The 20245-nt window shown below is 50.0% G+C and overlaps 1 non-coding gene across 1 annotated transcript; it reads left to right on the top strand.

Moving 5' to 3' along the window:
• Nucleotides 1–15231: 15231 nt before the first annotated feature.
• LOC114893466 lies at nt 15232–15337 on the top strand. Its single transcript, XR_003792895.1, has one exon. It is a non-coding gene; the product is annotated as a U6 spliceosomal RNA (small nuclear RNA).
• Nucleotides 15338–20245: the final 4908 nt, after the last annotated feature.

A 20245-nucleotide genomic window follows, 5' to 3' on the forward strand; every position in this document is an offset into this window, starting at 1 on the left:
CTGTGTCCCCTGCATTGACAGGCGATTCTTAACCACTGAACCACCAGGGAAGCCCGCTTTGGTAGTTTTTTAATCAGTAGTTCTAAAATTTTAGCATGTATCAGAATTACCTGGAGAGGTTGGATCGCTGGGTCCCACCCCAGAATTTTGTATTTGGTAGGTTTGAGGTAAAGCCTGGAAATCTGCATTTCTAGCAAGTTCCCAGGGGATGCAGATGCTGGGCTGGGGCCACACTTTGAGAACACTTTTTTTTTTTTTTTCCGTACACGGGCCTCTCACTGTTGTGGCCTCTCCCGTTGCGGAGCACAGGCTCCGGACGCGCAGGCTCAACGGCCATGGCTCATGGGCCCAGCCGCTCCGCGGCATGTGGGATCCTCCCAGACCAGGGCACGAACCCGTGTCCCCTGCATCGGCAGGCGGACTCTCAACCACTGCGCCACCAGGGAAGCCCTGAGAACCACTTTTTAAAGAGGCATTCCGTGTTCATGGTTTAAATAATTGAAACAAAAACTTCAATGGCACAAAAAGTTTTCAGTGAAAAACTACCCCCTTGTACCTACTCTCTCTGCTCCCCAGGGAAAACTGCCCCCATTTTCCAAGTCGTCTTGCATTGCTCCCCTTCACCTGCCCATGTTCATGTAGCCCTTGATCCAGGTTAGCGGTTACTGTCCTTGCCCTCCCAACTCCCACTCAGGGCAGCACCAGGCAGAAGTGAGGCAAAGTAAAGAGTTGAACAAAGGGAGGGATGGAGGAGACCCACTCTCAGGTACAGACACACTCAGGTGTGCGCTGCCACTGCCCGCCCCTTCCCACACTCCGGAACCCTAACTGGGAGCCCCCCTCCCACCCTGCCACCTGCTGTTGGATTTAGCCTAATCCCAGAGTATGTGTGTGAGGCAGCTGCAGCTCTCTCTGGGGGGAGAGGGCCCCCCTCCAGAGGAAATCTCCTTTTATTCTCTTGCTACCGAAATCTGACCTTCATCGGCACCTGGGCCCCAAGGCTGGGGCCTGTCCGCAAGAAGTGGCTAAGGAGATGGCGTGAAATTGCCAACAGCTGAACTCACCCTGCCTCTCCCTGCTTCCTCTCCTACCCAGTCGCAGCTCACATGCCACAGCACCAGGCCCTTCCAGGCCCCCTAGTGCCAACCTCATGTTCTTGTGCTGGTACTTGGGGCCCAGCCTGACCTGGCCCTAATGATCGCACCCGCTAACCCTGCGGCATATGGCTGTGGGCTTCTCGCAGCTTTTGAACCTCCAGACCATCCTTGTTCCCTTCAGGGCTTGGCTCAGCTATCACCTCCTCCAGGAAGCCCACGCTAATCTCACAGCACTGCCTAGGCATTCTGCCTCTATGCACAACTGGAATGACCCATTTATGGCTCTCTCTGTCTCACTCAGGGCAGGGGCCTCATGGGCTCCCCCTTTAAGTCAGGTCCAGTGCAGGGCAGGCCCACAAAGTTTTGTCAAACGACTGAATGACCTGGTAAGGGCGATGATAAGGCTCCTGGTCAGGGAGGCCCTTTCCTTTAACAGCTGAGACCCCTAGGAAATCAGGTCCCAGGAGAGGAGGGTTGGCTCAAAAGGCTGAGATGGCCAGACCCATATTGGACAGCACAGCTCTACAACCTTGTAAAAGGGGTAGCCCTTGGATCCTGGGGGACTGAGATTATTATAATTGCTGGGGGACCCACTGCATGTGCTGAGGAAAGCTTCACCTCACATAGCTGAGCTTCTGCCTCTATGGTGTGGCCCCTTCCAAGCCACCCCCTGAAGGCAGACAGGCTAGAAATAAATGATGGATAGCATGGAATTCTCTAGAGCAGCACTGTTCAGGAGAACCGTCTGCAGTGATGGAAATATTCTCTATCTGTGCTGTCCAATATGGTAGCCACTGGCCATGCATGGCTATTGAGCACTTGAAATGTGGCTTGTGTGACTGAGGGATTATTTTATTGTAATTAATTTAAATATAAGTTTAAGGAGCTGTGTATTGACAGGACAGCTCTAGAGCCTTCACAAAGGGGCTCTAAGTGTTCTGTTGGGGAATTTGCTCTGCGTTACACTACTGAGGGGAAAAATTCAAGATGAAGCAGCACACGCATGTCCCTGTGAAACATGTACCTGCAGTTGTAGGGATGCAATCGCTTGGGAAGGGTGGGCAGGTGGTCACCATGGCTGCTTCTGGGGAGGGGAACTAGGTGGCTGGGGTCAAGGAGGGAGGAGACCTTTGTTTCTTTTGATTTTTGTACCTGATACGTGTATTATTTATCTACAAAAATTGAAATTTGAAATTTTTTTGAAAAAAAAAAAAAAGCGGTAATTCCCTGGCAGTCCTGTGGTTAGGATTCTGTGCTTTCACTGCTGTGGGCCCAGTTCCGATCCCTGGTTGGGGAACTAAGATCCTGCAAGTTGCACGGCGTAGCCAAAAAAATAAATTAATTAAAAGAAAAGAAAAGTAAAAATACCAGAGGAGAAAAGTATCCCCTCTGAGTACACACCAGTTTCCAAGGCTGCCTGGCCCAAACCTCAGGCTGCCCCAGAGCCAGTTTCAGAGTTTCCAGGGCCCAGCACCCTCCTACACAGCCACACTGTCCTCCTGCCACTTCACACACCAGCCCAGGCTGAACCCAGGCCCACGGGACGAAGCCTGAACTGACCCCTGCCCACTCCCCAAACTCCTCGCATACCCCTCCCCCATCGATTCTCCACCTCCAGTGGCCTTCTTTCTGTTTTTCCACCACCCCAAGTTCATGAGAACCTCCGGGCCTTTTACTTGCGGGTCTCTGCTTGGAATGCTAGTCCACTGGTGTTTCTGGCTAGCTGTCAGAACAAAGGTCATCAGGACTTCCCTGGTGGTCCAGTGGTAAAGAATCCGCCTTCCAATGCAGGGGACGTGGGTTCGATCCCTGGTCAGGAAACTAAGATCTCACATGCCGTGGGGCAACTAAGCCTGCGCACCACAACTACTGAGCTCTTGAGCCTCAACTGGAGAGCCTGTGTGCCACAGCTACAGAGCCCACATGCCCTGGAGCCTGTGTGCTACAGCTAGAGAAGAGAAAACCTGCATGCCACAACTAGAGAGTAGCCTGCATGCCTCAACGAAGAGCTTGCACACCGCAACGAAATATTCCACATGCCTCATCGAAGATCCTGCGTGCCGCAACTAAGACCCGACACAGCCAAAAATAAATAAATAAATAAACAATTTTTTTTTTTAAAAGTCAAACACAAAAAAAGTGATATAGGGCTTCCCTGGTGGCGCAGTGGTTGAGAATCCGCCTGCCAATGCAGGGGACACGGGTTCGAGCCCTAGTCCGGGAAGATCCCACATGCTGCAGAGCAACTAAGCCCGTGCACCACAACTACGGAGCCTGCGCTCTAGAGCCTGAGAGCCACAACTACTGAGCCCGCGTGCCGCAGCTACTGAAGCTTACGTGCCTAGAGCTCGTGCTTCGCAACAAGAGAAGCCACCGCAGTGAGAAGCCCGTACACTGCAACGAAGAGTAGCCCGGCTCGCCTCAACCAGAGAAAGCCCACGTGCAGCAACAAAGACCCAATGCAGCCAAAAATAAATAAAATAAAAATAAATACTTTTAAAAGTGATATAAATTATTAAAGAAAAAAAGAATGAAAGTCATCTCCTAAGAGTGGACTCTCCTGACCGCTCTGGCCAAAGTACCCGCCCCCCCGTTATTCCATATTTCAGCCCCTTGTTTGTTTTCTTCTGTAATTATCTTATTTGCTCACTCTTTACTGGCTGCCACCTCACTAGAAGACGGGCTCTGAGAAGCCGAGGGACTGTCCCATTCACAGTTGTACCTGAATGTCGACAACGGGGCCTGGCGCATGGTAAGTGCTCCCTAAATGTTCACAGAATGAATACCTGTTGAATGAATTTCTCAGATTCAAAATTTAAATTCCAGGCTGGTGAGCTGATCTCAAAGAGGCTTCCCAGCCCCTTTAGGAGCTAAGACAGTGCCCCCCAAAGTACACACATAGTCTTGGACCACAGTGATGAGCCCTACAGTGTCCACCGAGGGATGGTCGACCCTCCTCTCACCCTCTGATGTGGGGCTGGGAACCCCAAGAGGGCTCAGAACCATCACTGCCCTTACAGCACCTAGGCTCAGGGTGTCTGCCTATAAGCCAGCATTCTCCCACACTGTGTCAGGACAGCATGGGGCACCTAAGGAGGGCCTGCAAATCCACAAGGAAAAGACACCTCAAAATACTACAGGGACTTCCCAGGTGGTCCAGAGGTTAAGACTCTGTGCTTCCACTGACCGGGTTCGATCCCTGGTCAGAGAACTAAGATCCCAGCAGCCACATGGTGTGGCCAAAAATTAAAAAAAAAAAAAAATTTTTATGGTGAGGGTATGATGAGGTGATTGAATGACAAGGAAATCAGAGGTTAGCAAGCTTATGAAGAGACCCTGAAACTCAAGAATTATGCAAGAGATGCTCTCATTTTGCACTTATCAGACTGGTAAAAGTTAGCAAGCTAGAGAATGCCAGGTGTTGACAGGGATATGGGGGGCCCACCTGGACTGTGGGTGCAGCTATCCCAGAGCCACCTGGGAGCTTTCAGCTAATTGTATAAACGAATGTTCTATGATCTAGCAATTTTTCCCTGAATATATACCACCCCCTTCCCCAAATCCTCACACAGGACCACATGGGGAAGTTTGGAGGAGGGGTTGGAGGCAATCTGGAGTCCATCACTGGGAGATGGATGGATTACATGTGCAGAAGACCCAGTGGATGCGCAGCCATGTGAAGGGACCTCAGAAGCCTAGTGCTGAGTGGAAAGGGTAAGAAATGTAGTGAGCTCAAAAGCATAAGGCCATTTGCACAAAAGAAATGATGACACAGAGAACACACATGTTAAAGAACACACACAAAACCATTAGCAAGGCTGCCTGGGGCGCAGGGAGATAAGAGTGGGGAATGAGGCCCAAAGGGAATTGAAAAGCAAACAAAGGAATGAAGCCCGGAAATGAAGCCCAGGAGCAATGTACACCCAGGGCGGGGGTCAGTGATGCTTTCCAGAGGAGGTGACGTGGGTGACCAAGCTGAAGAAGAAACCACAGAAGAGGGCTGGAAGGCACAGTAAATCAACAAACGTTTATTGAGCACCTACTATATACCAGGTGCCATTCTAGTCAGTGGTTATACCCTGTGATGAAGACAAGCCCCTGCCCTGAGGAGCTGGAAATCTAGAGGTGGGGACAGACGTTAAATAAACACCCATGGGCTTCCCTGGTGGCACAGTGGTTGAAAGTCCACCTGCCGATGCAGGGGACACGGGTTCGTGCCTCGGTCCAGGAAGATCCCACATGCCGCGGAGCGGCTGGGCCCTTGAGCCATGGCCGCTGAGCCTGTGTGTCCAGAGCCTGTGCTCCGCAACGGAAGAGGCCACAACAGTGAGAGGCCCGCATACCGAAAAAAACAAAAAAAACACCCAGGAAAGCGTTGACTGTAATTAACACAGACTCTGAAGATCGATTGGCTGCAGCTGTGAATGTCCACCATGGGGACTGATCCTGGTCCGACCCAGGGAAGGGCTCCATGAGGAAGTGTTATATGAGTTGAAGGAGGGGAGCATTTGGCCTTGTGATGACTGTACGGAAAAGCACTCCAGGCAGAGGGAACTGTCTGCACAGAGGTTTGGAGGCAGGCAGGAGTGGGGAGAATCTGAGCCACTCCAGTTCAGCCAGGGGACAGAGCACAGACAGAGTGAGGGAGGACATGCTGCCGGATGAGGCCACACCACAGAGTGCCTTGCAGGCTTCGGATTTCACTCCCAGAGGAGTGTAGAGACCAGAGAGTGAGGGGCTGCTAGCGCAGATGTGGGGAGATGGGCGAGTGGACTTTTTTAGTTCCTGGTTAGAGCTGGAAACTGGGACAGCACCCCCAAAGGACACACGTGGTCTCCCAGGGTGACGGAAGTAATGAGTCCCAGAGCATCCACAGAGGGACTGTCCATTTCCCCTCCCATCCTCTGGCCTGGGACCAGCACCATCCTGCACAGCCACATTGCAGGCCCCCATGGTGGCCAGGCGATGGAAAGAAGTGGAAATTGAAGGATGTCTTTAGAATAAGAGGGCTTGCTAAAGGTGGCAGGGGGGGGAGAGGAAGGTGGTCAAGAACTTGGAGGTTCTTGGGCAATGGCCAGGAGCTGGGTGAATAGGCTGGGTCCCTGTGAGTGTTTCAGGGGCCTGACAATGGGCTGCATGGAGGAGGTTGAGGCACACAATGGTGAAAATCTAAGTCAGACTAATGTAACCTGCTTGACCCTGAAAAAAATCAAACGGGAGCCAGTACCACCCCAACTCTCCCGTCCTGTGACTTGCATCCCAACCACCCCTTGGGCCCTTGGCCTCCTCCTCTCCTTTCCTCACTCACCTCTTCTTTCCTCTTTGGTCTCTGCACCCTGGGAGGGGTCTCCAGAGCAGGGAACAGGGTGGAGGGGACACGCTGTGGTGATGGTGCCACCTCCTGGAGGCCACAAGAAGTGTAGCATCCCACTTCAGCCTCGTGTTGGGTGTGGCTGGGGCCTTGGGCTGTACCCATAGAGGTTTCAGGTGGGGATCCTGTGAAGAGATGACTTTCCTTGCTGGTGATCACGTCATTCCTGGAGGACTGTTCAGTTCTGGGTGCTCCATTTTTCAGAGCGGTGCTGATATGCCCTCTCTACCCTACCCAGGGGAGCCGCTGTAACCGTCCCTGCTCAAAACCCTCCCACTGCCCTCGGAACTGGGGTAAGGATTTGACCCTGGCCTTAGGCATGCCTTGTTCCTATTAGCTTCAATCCCTACCTGTTCCCCTCCCCCAACACATGCAGCTCCATCCCTTTACACAGGTTGTTCTCTCTTCCCTACCGGTTTTCCAAACTCTACTCCTCTTTCAGGTCTCAAACTCTCCATTCCTCTCCCCACCCACTAGAACTTCCAGCACCTCCACATTAACTACGCAAAGAGAGGAGGGAAGAGTGTTTCAGTCTATGGGAACAGCATTTGCAAAGGTCTAAGGTGGCTTCAAGGAGATGGGAAGGGCCAGAGACCAGAGAAGGTGACAGAGCTGGTAGGGCTATAGCAACTGACCACACGTGGCTCACGGGCAGTGGTGAGGGGCTGAGTCCCCAGCGAGCAGTGGGAGGGCAAGATCTTCAGCAGCAAAGGACATGATCAGATGTGTGTTTGGAAAGGTCAACACGAGGTTGCCCAGTGAGAAAGGCACTGGAAAGCCTAGAGTGGGTGTTAGGAGAACAGGTAGGGGTACATAGGTGATAGCTGATGGGAGCTTGGTCCCCTGAGCCCCTACTTTTTGCTGGCCGGGTCCTGAGCTGGGGCTCCCAGTCATTGATTCCAGCCTCCCTAATGGGACCCCGACTTACCCCAGTTGTGTTCCATACCAGCTCTGACTGCCAGCTGTGATACCCTCCCCACTTCTCATCCCTGGTGTTATGTCCCCAAACACTGCCTGTCCCCTGGAGCCTGCACCTGTGCCTTGTGGGGGCTGCCATCTCATTTAGAGGAAGACAGGATGCTTGAGCTCAAAGTTGGGAAGTCAGTAGTGAGCAACAGAGGTGGGATTTGAAGTGAGGTCTGTCTGCCTTCTCCACCATACTAGGTGTCCTAGCAATTATAGGCAGGGCTTTGTCACCTGATGGCTGTGCGACTTTGGGTGGATCACTTTACCTTTCTCTGCTTTGGTGTCCTCTTCTATAAAATAGGGGCAATCATAGCAAACTGCCCAGCAGGATTTGTTAAGAGTATATGGAAAAAATGCCCATAAGGGGTCCAGCACCAGACACACAGTAGGTGATCAATACATGGTTGCTGTTCACGTGAATACAGTCCCAGGAACTTAACATGCTTACTGGGGAAATGTACTTCAGGGTCCCGAATCAGGGGGAGGACAAAGGGAGCTCAGGAGAGATGGGAAGGGAGGAGAAAACAGAGGGATCATCTCGAGTCAGGTCTGGAGCTAGATGGCCCTGATTTCCAAGCACAGAGCAGGTGTCAAGGGTACCAGCTCTGAAAAGGCTTGAATGACACAGTGCAGAACCACCAAAAGTTCTACAGTTAGAAAAGGCACAGCCGGTGTCCTAAACCTGGGTGGGATGATTTCTCCTCCACGGGTGATAGCACTGACACTGGAGGCCTGACGGAGCCTAGACAGCAGAGCACTGGCAGCAGGGAGCAAATTCTCAGGTTTCAGAAAGCCCAAGTCTAGGTAGCCCTTTTCAGGCCAAAGAATCTCCCTTATGTAATTTCCCATCTTGTCACACGGTGGCGATAGTGCACCACTGGGAAAATCATCTTTACCTGCTGTCTCTGGGCCAAAACAATAGCTAAGTACCAATGCCTCCTAGGTGCCTCTAAGAGCTCTGGGAAAATCCCTACAAATCTCTGTGAGGTAGAGTCTATTCATATCTCCAACTTACAGGTAGAAATGCAGGCTCACAGAAGTCCAGTAGGACCCTTATGATCACCCGACCAGGATTTGAACTCTGGTCTGTATGTCTCCCAGTCTGCCTGCAGCAGTTGCCTGTCCTAGGATGGCAGCTCCTGGTTCTCTCTCTTGCCCCATCACTGAGCAGTGCTGCCTTTGTGGAGTAGGCTGCCCTGGGAGTAGAATATTAGACAGGACAAGGAGGACTTTCACTTCAGCTCTTTCTTGTTTACCTTGTTTACCTCACTTATGTAGCTTTTGCATTGAAGGTGAGGTGATGGGACAGTTCCCATCCCTGGCATAGAGAGGAGCTAGGCTGAGGGATGAGGTAACTAACACTGAGCACCTCCTCTGTGCCAGGCACTATGCCAACATTCATTCCTACATGAATTCAGCACCCAGTAATGAAGAACCCACTGTGTGCTGGTCACAGGTGACACAGTGCTCCCAAGCTTTTGGCGCACAGCAGTAAATACTTACATATTTATTTTATATGTAAAGATATGTTTTTAAATATTTATACTGTAAATGAGCCCTCAGCTTAACAAATATTTATTGAATGAAACACCTGCCTTCAGCCTTAGGTACCAGTGAGACATTCAGGTAGCAAGTTTGGAGCTGAAGGACAAATCCAAGCTAGAGACTGAGGCTCAGAAATTACTGGCATTTAGGAGATGCCAGTGACCAGATGGGATCCCTCAGGGAGTCTGGGTAAACAATCAGCAAAGACAGGAAAAAGGGGAGGCATGCCCATGTTGGGGCGGCACAGAGAAGGGCTTAGGAAAGAGGTAGGAAGGGACCAGACAAGAGTGGGAGCTCCAGGAAATCTTGTCGGTTCCAAAAGGGTCAACAGAGTCAAATGCTGCAAAGTGGAGCAACAAGGATTATGAAATGCCACCGGTTTTGGCCAGAGTGGGACTGCTGGTGATCTGAAGCCAGACTTAAGTGGGATGAGGAGGGAGATGAGAAAGGGAGGCCAGGGTCAGTGGAGGCAAAAAAAAGGCAGAGTCTGGCTGTAGAGGCGTTGAAATCTTTCTCTTAACAGGGGAAGAGACTACACGGTTTGTGGGCTGCCAGGAAGGAGCAAAAAGACAGGAAAGCTTGGAGCTCCAGGGGAGCAAAAGGAGAAAGATGCACAAAAGCGGGAGGAAGCATTAGGGCGGGACCCAAAGCCCAAGAGGAAGGCTGGTCCAGTCCTCTTTTCTATCTCTGAGCGATGGGGCAGGGCTAGGGGCAAATTCTGATAAATAGGCGTAAAAGGCAACCGCCGGCTGGAACTAGGTTATGCCAGACATTGAAAGCCTTTTCCCAGCGCGGCCCCACGCATAATACAACCTTTTCTGAGGCTCCACGCAGGCAGAGCAGGTCGCCCAGCCCACCTCCTGGCCTCTGGTGACTGGCCCGCGGGAGACACCTGACCGAGCCGGCCAATCAGAGGCGCTCTCCCAGGAATGAGGCCCCACGTGCGGGTCAGAGCGGAAGATGAGCTGTTGTGGGACCCCGGGGCTGTGCGGGTGGCGTGGGTACATCCATTCTCAGCCCCTGCGGAACTCAGAAGTTGAGGCCCGGCCTCCCCCAACTCCGCCCGGTTCCTGCCTATCCGGCTGCTACGACCCCAAGTCCTTTTTGCTAAATCTCCTTCTCTCCTGCCAGCTACTGCGGCTAAGCCGCGGTATGGTCATCATCCCTGTACCACTGCCTTGACTGGTCCAAAGTGGTGATTTGGCAGAAGACAGACCCAAGTTCCAGTCATCGTGTGACCTACGACAGGTGTTTAACATTGCTGACGCTCATCTGTAAAATGGGATTCTTAATGCCTACTGAGGTGTTTTTGTGAGGATTGTAAAGCCCAGTGCCTGTACACCGTGAGCTCCCAAAAACATTGGTTATATTTTTTATGATTGTTGATATTCCTACCTTTCAGGAATTCACAATCCTCATTACACATGACCTTGTGTTAAGGTTATTTTTTATTCCTCTTGTCTTATTGGAATGTAAACTGCTTGTCCATGGGAATGTGCCTGTATGCCTTTTTAGTCTTCCAACTCCATTATCCCTTCACTTGGTCTGACAAGGGTAAATTTAACCTACAGAAACAGTAGCGGGACAAAGTATACAAAATCATGGAATATATAGCACGGAAAATCTCAGCAGTTAGCTGGGGATATTCATAATGCAACAGTGATGTACTGGAAAAAAACATCTTAGAAAACTGCCAAGTACCAGCTCTGTGAGCTCAGGCAGATCTTGACCTCTCTGAGCCTCGTGAGAACAATAATCATGACTGTAACAACTGCAGGACTCGCCATGTGCTGGACACTATTTGAAGCTCATATTAACATTTCAACAACATCACTGGACAGAGGACACACAGGCACAGAGAGGTTCTATTACTTAAGTTCACACAGCTATTAAGCGGTAGAGCAGCGGTTCAAGCGAGGCTTCTGGGCCAGAGGCTGTACCCATAACTTCACTGTGTGCTACCTCTCAGGCACCAGCACAGGCAGCTAGCACACTGAAGACCCACTACACAGAACTATGGAGAGGACTAGGGCTAACAGGGCAAAGTTTTCTGCATCCAGGAACCAAAGGAGGCCAGTATGGCTGAAGGGCGTAGAGGCAGGGGAACAGGGTAGACAATGAGCCTGGACTTGCAGGCAGGTTCACATCTTGCACAGTGTTCTAGGCCACAGTGAGGAGCTGGTGTCAGCACTGTGGAAGCGTGTGACTAGGTGTTCCGAGGGCATTTCAGACCCCTTGTTGCCACAGACCTGAGATGCAGAAGGCAGCAAGGGCCTCTCTCTTACTGTTAGCTTCAGTCCCTGCCCAGCCTGGAGATCCAGGGCCTATCATATCCCTAAGTCACCTGGCTGTCCTCCAGGGTCCCCTCCCTGGGCAGGACTAGAGATGCCACCACCTTGAGGCCCCCTCAACTCCTCCTCTCTGGTCTCTTAATTGCCTTAGGCTCATTAATATGACTAATTAGATAGGCCTTCTGAAATCACCTGCATCCTCCCATTGGCTACTATACAAACCCTGAGATGTCCTATTATTTAAGGCCTCTGCAAGTATCCCTGGGGCTTATTATGAACTCTAGACACATCAACTGACTCTCCAGGCAAGGGGCCCAGGATTTGTGGGAGCAGGGAAGCGCTTTTGTTGACTGTCATGCCTTAGTTGTTCATCTCATTGGTTCTGTCTTATCACTGACTCCTCTGGAAACTCCCTGGCATTCTCCTCAGGAAATGTTGCCTGTGGTCAGGGGCCCTGTGCTATGGCTTCCCTCCTGCCTCTGCCAGCCTGGGGCCCAAGGCCAACTTCACATGCACCCTCTCTAGCACTTCCCCCCTTGACCTTTCATCTGATAACCTTTTCACCCTAGAACCCTGGAGGGGATCCAATCATGAGTGGAGGGTGCCCACTGGTTAGGCCCAAGATGGGCTCCAGCCCCAAGGTCACTCAGCTGTCCTCAGCTTCCTTGAGCCTGCAGCCCCTCCCTTCCCCTTCACTTCCTATCTCTGGAGAAAACAGAGGTACTGGGTGGGACCTCTCTCAATTTCCTTCCCTTCCCACTTAAAACATAGCCGAGGCCCCTTGCCTTTCCCTACATGTCCTCTGCTCTGTGGTCCATCCATCCACCTATGACCCCATTCATACACCCTGCACCTCCTTGACCTCAGTGACTTCTCATTATTGTACCCTCAACTTTCCCCTCTCAACTGGCTTCTTGCCAAAAGCATTGTACTTATTAGAGGATTTATTCATTCAATCCACAAATATTTATCAAGCATCTACTCTGCACCAGGCCTTGTTCTGGGCATTGGGAACAGAGCAGTGAACAAGTCCTAACTTCTTGGTACTTCCATTCTAGACAGTGAGAAAGATGGAGGTGTGGACCAAAAAAAAAAAAAAAAAAAAAAAATCAGGCAATTAAGACTTTGTAAGTTGGGGGGAGGGATATATTGGGGGTTTGGGATTGACATGTACACACTGCTATATTTAAAATAAAATGCCTCTCCATAAAAAAAAAGAAAAGACTTTGTAGTACTGGCATAAAGATAGATCTATTGATCAATGGAATAGATTGAGAAATAAAAAAGAAACCCATGCTTCTATGGTCAATTGATTTTTCGACAAGGGTGCCAAGACCATTATTCAAGAGGAAAAGATGGTCTCTTAAAAAAATGGTGCTGGAACAACTGGATATCCACATGCAAAAGAATGAAGTTTGATCCCTACCTCACACTATAGTAAAGTAACTCAAAATAGACCAAAGTCCTAAATATAAGGGCTAAAACTATAAAAGTTTAAGGAGAAAGCATAGGGATAAATTTTCACGACCTGGGTTAAGCAATGCTTTCTAAGATATTACCAAAAGCACAGCAACAAAAGAAAAAAAATAGATAAATTGGACTTCATCAAAATTAAAAGCCTTTGTATTTCAAAGGATACTATCAAGAAAGTGAAAACGGGGCTTCCCTGGTGGCGCAGTGGTTGGGGGTCCGCCTGCCGATGCAGGGGACAAGGGTTCGTGCCCCGGTCCTGGAGGATCCCACGTGCCGCGGAGCGGCTGGGCCCGTGAGCCATGGCCGCTGAGCCTGCATGTCCGGAGCCTGTGCTCCGCAACAGGAGAGGCCACAACGGTGAGAGGCCCGCGTACCGCAAAAAAAAAGAAAAGAAAAGAAAGTGAAAACACAACCTACAGAATGGGAAAAAATATTTGTAAATCTTATATCCAAAAAGGACTTGTATCCAGAATACGTAAAGCGTCCTTATAACTCAACAACCAAAAAAGACATTACCCAATTTAAAAAATGTGCAAAGAGGGGACTTCCCTGGTGATCCAGTGGTTAAGAATCCGCCTTCCAGTGCGAGGGATGCGGGTTTGATCCCTAATCAGGGAACTAAGATCCCACGTGCCGCAACTACTGAGCACACAGGCCACAACTAGAGAGAAGCCTGCGCACTGCAATGAGGAGCCTGCGCTCTGCAGTGGAGGATCCCACAAGCCGCAAAAAAGATCCCTCGTGCCGCAACCAAGACCCAACACAACCAAAAATTTTTTTTAAATGGGTTCTCTTTAAAAAATAATAATAAAAGATCAAAAAATGTGCAAAGAATCTGGATAGACATGTCTTTTTTAAAAATAATTTATATTTTTTGGCTGCGGTTGCGCCTTTGCTGCTGCACGCGGGCTTTCTCTAGTTGCAGCAAGCAGGGGCTACTCTTCATTGCGGTGCACATGCTTCTCATTGTGGCAGCTTCTCTCGTTGTGGAGCTCTGGCTCTAGGTGCGCGGGCTTCAGTAGTTGTGATGCATGGGCTCAGTAGTTGTGGCCCACCGGCTTAGTTGCTCAGCGGCATGTGGGATATTCCTGGACCGGGGCTCGATCCTGTGTCCGCTGCATTGGCAGGCAAGTTCTTAACCACTGCGCCACCAAGGAAGTCCCTGGATAGACATGTCTTAAAAGAAGATATACAAATGGCCAATAAACACAAGAAAATGTGCTCAACATCACTAGTTGTTAGGGAAATGCACACTGACTGCTAATGGGTACAAGGGTCCTCTTTAAATGATGAAAATGCTCTGGAATTAGATAGTGGTGATGGCTGCACAACTTTGTGAGTATATTAGAAACCCCTGGGGAATTCCCTGGCGGTCCAATGGTTAGGACTCTGCCCTCTCACTGCTAAGGGGCTGGGATTTACTCCCTGGTCTGGGAACTAAGATCCCACAAATGCAAGGTGTGGCCAAAAAAATTTTTTTTTTAGTTAATTAAAAAAAAAAGAAAGAAACCACTGGATTGTACATTTAGTTTTATTTTTAAAATTTTATTTTTTGGCTGCACCACATGGCTTGTGGGATCTTAGTTCCCCGACCAGGGATTGAACCCCAGCCCCCTGCAGTGGAAGCTCAGAGTCCTAACCACTGAATCGCCAGGGAATTCCCAGATTGTACACTTTAGAAGGGTGAAGTTCATGGTATATGAATTATATCTCAATAAAAAGAAAATAAAGAAATAAGTAGGGAAAAATCAGATCATTTCAGAGAATGGTAATTGCTATAAGTTACCTCAACAGGAAGATGTAATAGAGTGACCTTGGGTCAATTAGGGGTCCTCAAGGTGAGGAAGAAGCCAGGTGAGCCTGTCTGAAGAGGGACTCTTGAACTGATAGATGGAAAGAGCCCTGGCAGAGCTGGGAGCGGAATCTTCCAGACATAGGAACACAGGCCCTGAGGTGGAATGGTTTATACAAGACCAAGTCCCTTCTGCCTTTAAAAAAAGCCCTCCCTCCTAGCCCCTCTCCAACAGTTGCTGCCTCCTGTTCTACACAGAAACATGTTTTCCAGTGATGGTTTCTGCCTAAGGTCTTCACCTGGGGGATGTGAAGACTTTCCAGATTGTTCCGAGCACAGTTGGAGTTAAGGGTACAAATTCCCAGACCTTTAACTTCCATCTGAACTCCTTGATCTGCCTGAGAAAACACCTCTCTCTAGTTCTTTCAGATGGCTTCCCACTCACGAGAGAAAAGCCACATCTCACCCAGATGAATCTCCCTGAATGGGCACCTCTGGAGAGGAAGGTGCTGGAGAGCCCTCAGAGCTTCCCAAGGACTTACTTCACCCAGTAAACTCAGGGCAAGGCTTTGGCCTTGTCTGTCAGTCCTAGAATTAGGACCCAGCAGGGGGATGGTTGTCATGGGGAGACATATAAACATGCTGGTTTTAATTGAGAAGTGGAGTCAAATCTTTTCCGATTGAAAGTCAGTCTGAGTGCTGCTTCAGCAACACATATACCAAAATTGGAACACCACAGAGAAGATTAGCACGGCCTTTGTGCAAGGATGATATGCAAATTCATAAAGCATTCCATATTCTTATATTAAAAAAAAAGTCAGTCAGTTGGCTGAGGGATTTGATGATGGGGCCTGGTTTTGGCATTTCAGACACATGAGAGACGTTTTCTATAAATTGATAGAGTTGAACCTACAGCCCCAAGGTTTTGATTAAGATATATTTAAAGCACACATATAGTACACCAAAAATTATATTATTTGCAATATATGACTTAAAATTAGATATCGACTTTCAAAGATGAGTGGGTATATACATATTCTCTTAAAATTATTTTCTTATAAATTTATTTACTTATTTATTTTTGGCTGCATTGGGTCTCTGTTGCTGCGTGCAGGCTTTCTCTAGTTGCAGCGAGCGGGGGCTACTCTTCGTTGCGGTCTGTGGGCTTCTCGTTGCGGTGTCTTCTCTTGTGGAGCACGGGCTCTAAGCATGTGGGCTTCAGTGGTTGTGGCACATGGGCTCAGTTGTTGTGGCGCACGGGCTTAGTGGCTCCGCGGCATGTGGGATCTTCCCCGACCAGGGCTCGAACCCGTGTCCCCTGCATTGGCAGGCAGATTCTCAACCACTGTGCCACCAGGGAAGCCCCTCTTGAAATTCTTTAAAGGGGTACTTGATCAAAAAATTTGGAAGACTGGGCAGTCCAGTGGTTAAGACTCCACACTTCCGCTGCAGGGGACCCAGGTTTGATCCCTGGTTGGGGAACTAAGATCCTTCATGCTGCTCCACATGGCCAAAAAAAGAAAAAAATTGGAAGACCATCCACTTTACTAAACCCTTACCCCAGAGTCTCATCCCTGCCTTTATATTACCTGACCTCCTTTTAGTATTTATTGAATGACTACTGGGTATAAACTCTGAGCCACCCCATCACTTGCCAGAGCAGGACCTTTTATAAGCCACTGCTTCTTTCTCAGCCTCTGTTTTCATCTGTAAAATAGGATAATATCCTCTTTTTGCAGGGAGAAGATGGGTGGTTGGGTGTAAAATGGTAACCCTTAGGGCAGGCAGAAGGTAGAGCCACTCTCCTGGCCACAGGCTACAGACCTCCCCCTTCCTCTGACTGCATCCCCCCAGAACCCAGCATTCTTCAACTTCCCCTTCTTCCCCTGGGAATCAGTATGTTCAGAAGTGCTCCTCTGGAGGCTAAGGGTACATCTGAAAAATCAAGTGCCCAGAGAAGGAGAGGTTTGGGGTTGGGGAGGGAAGACTGACCTGTTGGGCTGGGAAGCCTGGTGGCATCTGAAGGAGGTGTCTTGTGAGCAGCTGCTCTGTGTAGGCCCTGCCTACATTCACATATTTAATCTGCACAACCACCCATTTGTGAGGCTCAGGGAGAGGATGGGACTTGCTGGTAAGTGGCCCCGGCTGCAATTTGAACCGACATCTATCTAACTCCAGATCCTATAGGCTCTCTTACACTTTCTGAAAGTGTTGTCTGGCACAGAGACTTGTGTGTTCCCCAAACATCCCTGAATCCTTTTAGGGATGGTTTTACACAATCATTTAGTCCACAATTTGAGCTATAATTCTTCTGTCTTTTGGAGACACAGACTTAGAGAAGAGGGGAGGGGATAGATGAAGCATTAGGAAATGTTTCCCCAGCACTTACCCTGATCCTCACAGTCCTGGGCTTAGTCACTGGAGGTCAGAGAAGCATATGCGCTCTGTCTTGTATAAGGGGCTCACCAACTGGCTGGGACCAGAAATGTAAAGCCAAGAGTTGCTGCAGGGGCTCATTCAGGGAAAAATGACTGCCTGTAAGGGTAGAATCAGGGGAGACTGCCAGGAGGAGGAATCTTCTAAACTGGGCCCTGAAGGATGAGTAGGAGTTTGCATGACAGGGGAAAAGGCAGAGTGGCCAGCATGAGTGCAGGCTGGATGGGATGTGGCCTGTCCTGGCACAGTGAGTATACTGGGCAGCTGGGGAAGTGATGAGGGCAGGAGGGCAGGGATTAGTGGCCACTACACACAGGGCTTTCAAAAAACAATGTCTGAGAGACAGAACAGTTGAAGGTGAAAATTTGAGTCCCTGGGGTGGGGGCTAGGGCTGGGGCTAGAGGGTCAGATTAGCTGACATTTTGGGTAGGAAGGAAACTACTAGAGGGCTGCATGGCTTCAAATGTGGCCAAACCTTCCTCGATCTTAAGTTCCTGATCCAGTTCTGGGGAAACCACTCGGTGAGAGAGAAAGAAAACAATTCTTGGACCCATCACAGGGATGGTTGTGGTGTTCACCAGATTAGTTTGGGGCTAATCACCAAAGGCCTCCAAACCTGGCTGTTTCATCAGAAAGCAGATGCTGCTCCTGCCCAGTGAAGATGAAGAGCTTGCACTGGGAGTTGGGGTTGGAAGTTTGACTTTGAATAGGTCACGCTTCCTATCTGGAATATGGGGCTAACAAGAGTGCCCATCTCAGGATTAAATGAGAGAGTGTCTTCCAGAGTAGCTGGCACAGAAGAGAAGTCACACTGTTATTATAACCTAACAGTCCTAGCATATCCTAAGGTAAGGCCCTTGTGTTTCTAGAGGAGGTATCAATCTCTTCTGGACACTGCTGGCAGAGTGAGCTTTCAACTGCACAAGTGAGATTCTTAACCTGCTTCTTAACCTTCCATGGCTCCCTGCTGCCTTCCAGATAAAGCCTGAATTCTTTAACTTGACCAAGAAAGCCCTCCACTGTCAGGCCCCCGTGGCTTTCCCCATCTTCATCTGAGGCCTCTTATTGCACTCATCACCTCTACTGCTCCCGCCATGCACTACCCTCTGGTCACACTGAACTGTGGTCAATTCCTCCAGAGCAAGGTATTTCTCTGGGCTCTTCTGCTGGAATCTCTAGCTCATCCCCTTCTTTCCAAACTATTCCTGTGAGTCCTTCTGGACTCCCTCTGGATGTCACTTCTGTGGAAGCCCTTCCCTGACTGTCCCTGAGGCCACCCCAGCTCCCCCAGCAGCTCTCTGGCTTCTCTCTCAGTACTCAGCTCTCTACCTTGTTACTTATTCTCTGCCTTTCCCACAAGGCTCTGAGGGGGAGCTCAATAATTATCTGCTGAATTAATGAATGAAAGGGGGGGCAGTTGTAAGAAAAAAGAAGTACACTGGTGGAATGTCTCGACAGGTATCTCTTTCAGCAGGTTAGGAGTAACAGTAATTTACAGATGAAGAAACTGAGGCTAAGGTAATCTCACTTTGCCTGCCACTCAAATTCCTGAGCACCTGTGGGCAAGACACTGTGCTGGGCCTTCTCACAGTATCTGGAAGGTGTGCTGGCTAAGAGCAAGGGATTTGAGGCTGATCACACCAGATGACAGGACGCTGAGACCTTGCAGAAGGGCTTAATCTTTTGGACCTCATTTCTTCACAGGGCTGCTAAAGGGTTAAAGGAACTCATGCGTGTCAAGTGCCCAGCATGGTGTCCAGTACACAGCATAGACTCAGAGAGTATTCTTGATGCTAATCTCTGTCTTAAGGATGGGAGGCGCAGGCCCAGAAAATTTCCCTGTGCTGAGACAGGGAGGGCCAGCCACAGCCAGCCCTATCCCTTCTTCCCCCACTTCAGAAGCCAGTGTCCTTGTGAGAATATTGGGTCCTGTGGGTTCCCTCAGCCCAGATCTGGCACACATGAGGTGCTTGGCCAGTGCCTGCTGGATGGGGAGGCTCCAGTAGGGGCTGCTGTGAATGAGACCTCTGCAGCCATATTCCACTCTAAGAGGCAGGAAGGGACACTTGAGTCATTCCAGGAAAGTCCAAGAGATTTTCTCTGGGATTCCAGTCTTTTCCCCAAGACCATCAGTAAGCTGTTCATCCCCAGCTGCCTGTCCCCCTTTAGCCCCTACTCCTATTCCGTGGGGCCTGGGAGGTTGGAGAGCGGGGTTCCTATATGGCAGGGATGTGTAGAGGTCAGCCCTGGGGGGAACCACTGTCCCGGCCCCTCTTCACACCTTAGCACCTTTATTTAACTGTTTCTTCCTAAGGCCTGGGGCTTCCTAAGGCAGGCATCTCATCCTTTGTTTACCCAGCACCCAGCAATACTGCCTGGAATGCAGGAAATGGTTACTGAATGAAGCGGTGAAACACATTTCAGCATTCATCAAGTGCTTAGTCTGTATAGGCCCCTAACACTTACTTTCACCTTGCAGGATCCTCACAGCCACCCTGTGCATTGGAAACCACAGGTGAGGAAACTGAGGCCTGGGGCTGTTAATCGACTGGCTCAAGGCCATACGGTGGCAGCTCACAGGCCCTCAGGATGGTCGTGGGAAAGTAAAGTGTTGAGAGTAACCTTAATGAATTGGGGCAACTGGCAGGGGGTAACTGTCAGTCAGAAATGATTGGCTCAAATTATTAGGTGTGAAGAAGGAACCAGTCAGAGCTCCCCCACTGAACTGCCTAGAAGGGATTAGCAGGAGTCACTCCTTAGTAGAACAAAGGGCAGGTCCCTGTAGGGCAGTACCCTGGGGTGTAGACCCAGCTCTTCTCTGGCTGGTCCTAGCACACAGAACACTGCCAACCTGATTTCGCACCTGGGAACAGTCAGGGTACCTCATCTCTTCAACAGAAGGAGACCCTCTGGGGTCACAGTGCTCCCCTCATCACTCTGGTTCCAGGGGGCGCCTTCCTTCAAGACAGCCTGCTGCTCTCTTGGCAGGGACTGCATCCCAGCACTTAGGTGTGGTAAGGACCTGTTGTGTATCTCCTTGGCTGGTCTGTGGGCCTTGGAGGACAGGAGGCTAAGGGTATCCTGAGCTCCAAGCCAACTGGGGCCAGTTTTGGGGTGAAGGTTGGAGAAGGCCGAAGGATGAAATTTAGAGAGCTCCGCGCCAAAGCCAAAACCGCGCAGAGCAACGCCAAAAGTGGCCTTTCTCCCAGGTGGTCTCACGGTTAACAGATAGAAGGATGGCGGGTAAACACTCCACTGGGGCAATAATTATGCA

This window comes from Monodon monoceros, unplaced genomic scaffold (genome assembly GCF_005190385.1).
Source record: "Monodon monoceros isolate NGI ecotype Baffin Bay Population unplaced genomic scaffold, NGI_Narwhal_1 Super_Scaffold_12, whole genome shotgun sequence".
In the NCBI taxonomy this organism is placed as follows: Eukaryota; Metazoa; Chordata; class Mammalia; order Artiodactyla; family Monodontidae; genus Monodon; species Monodon monoceros.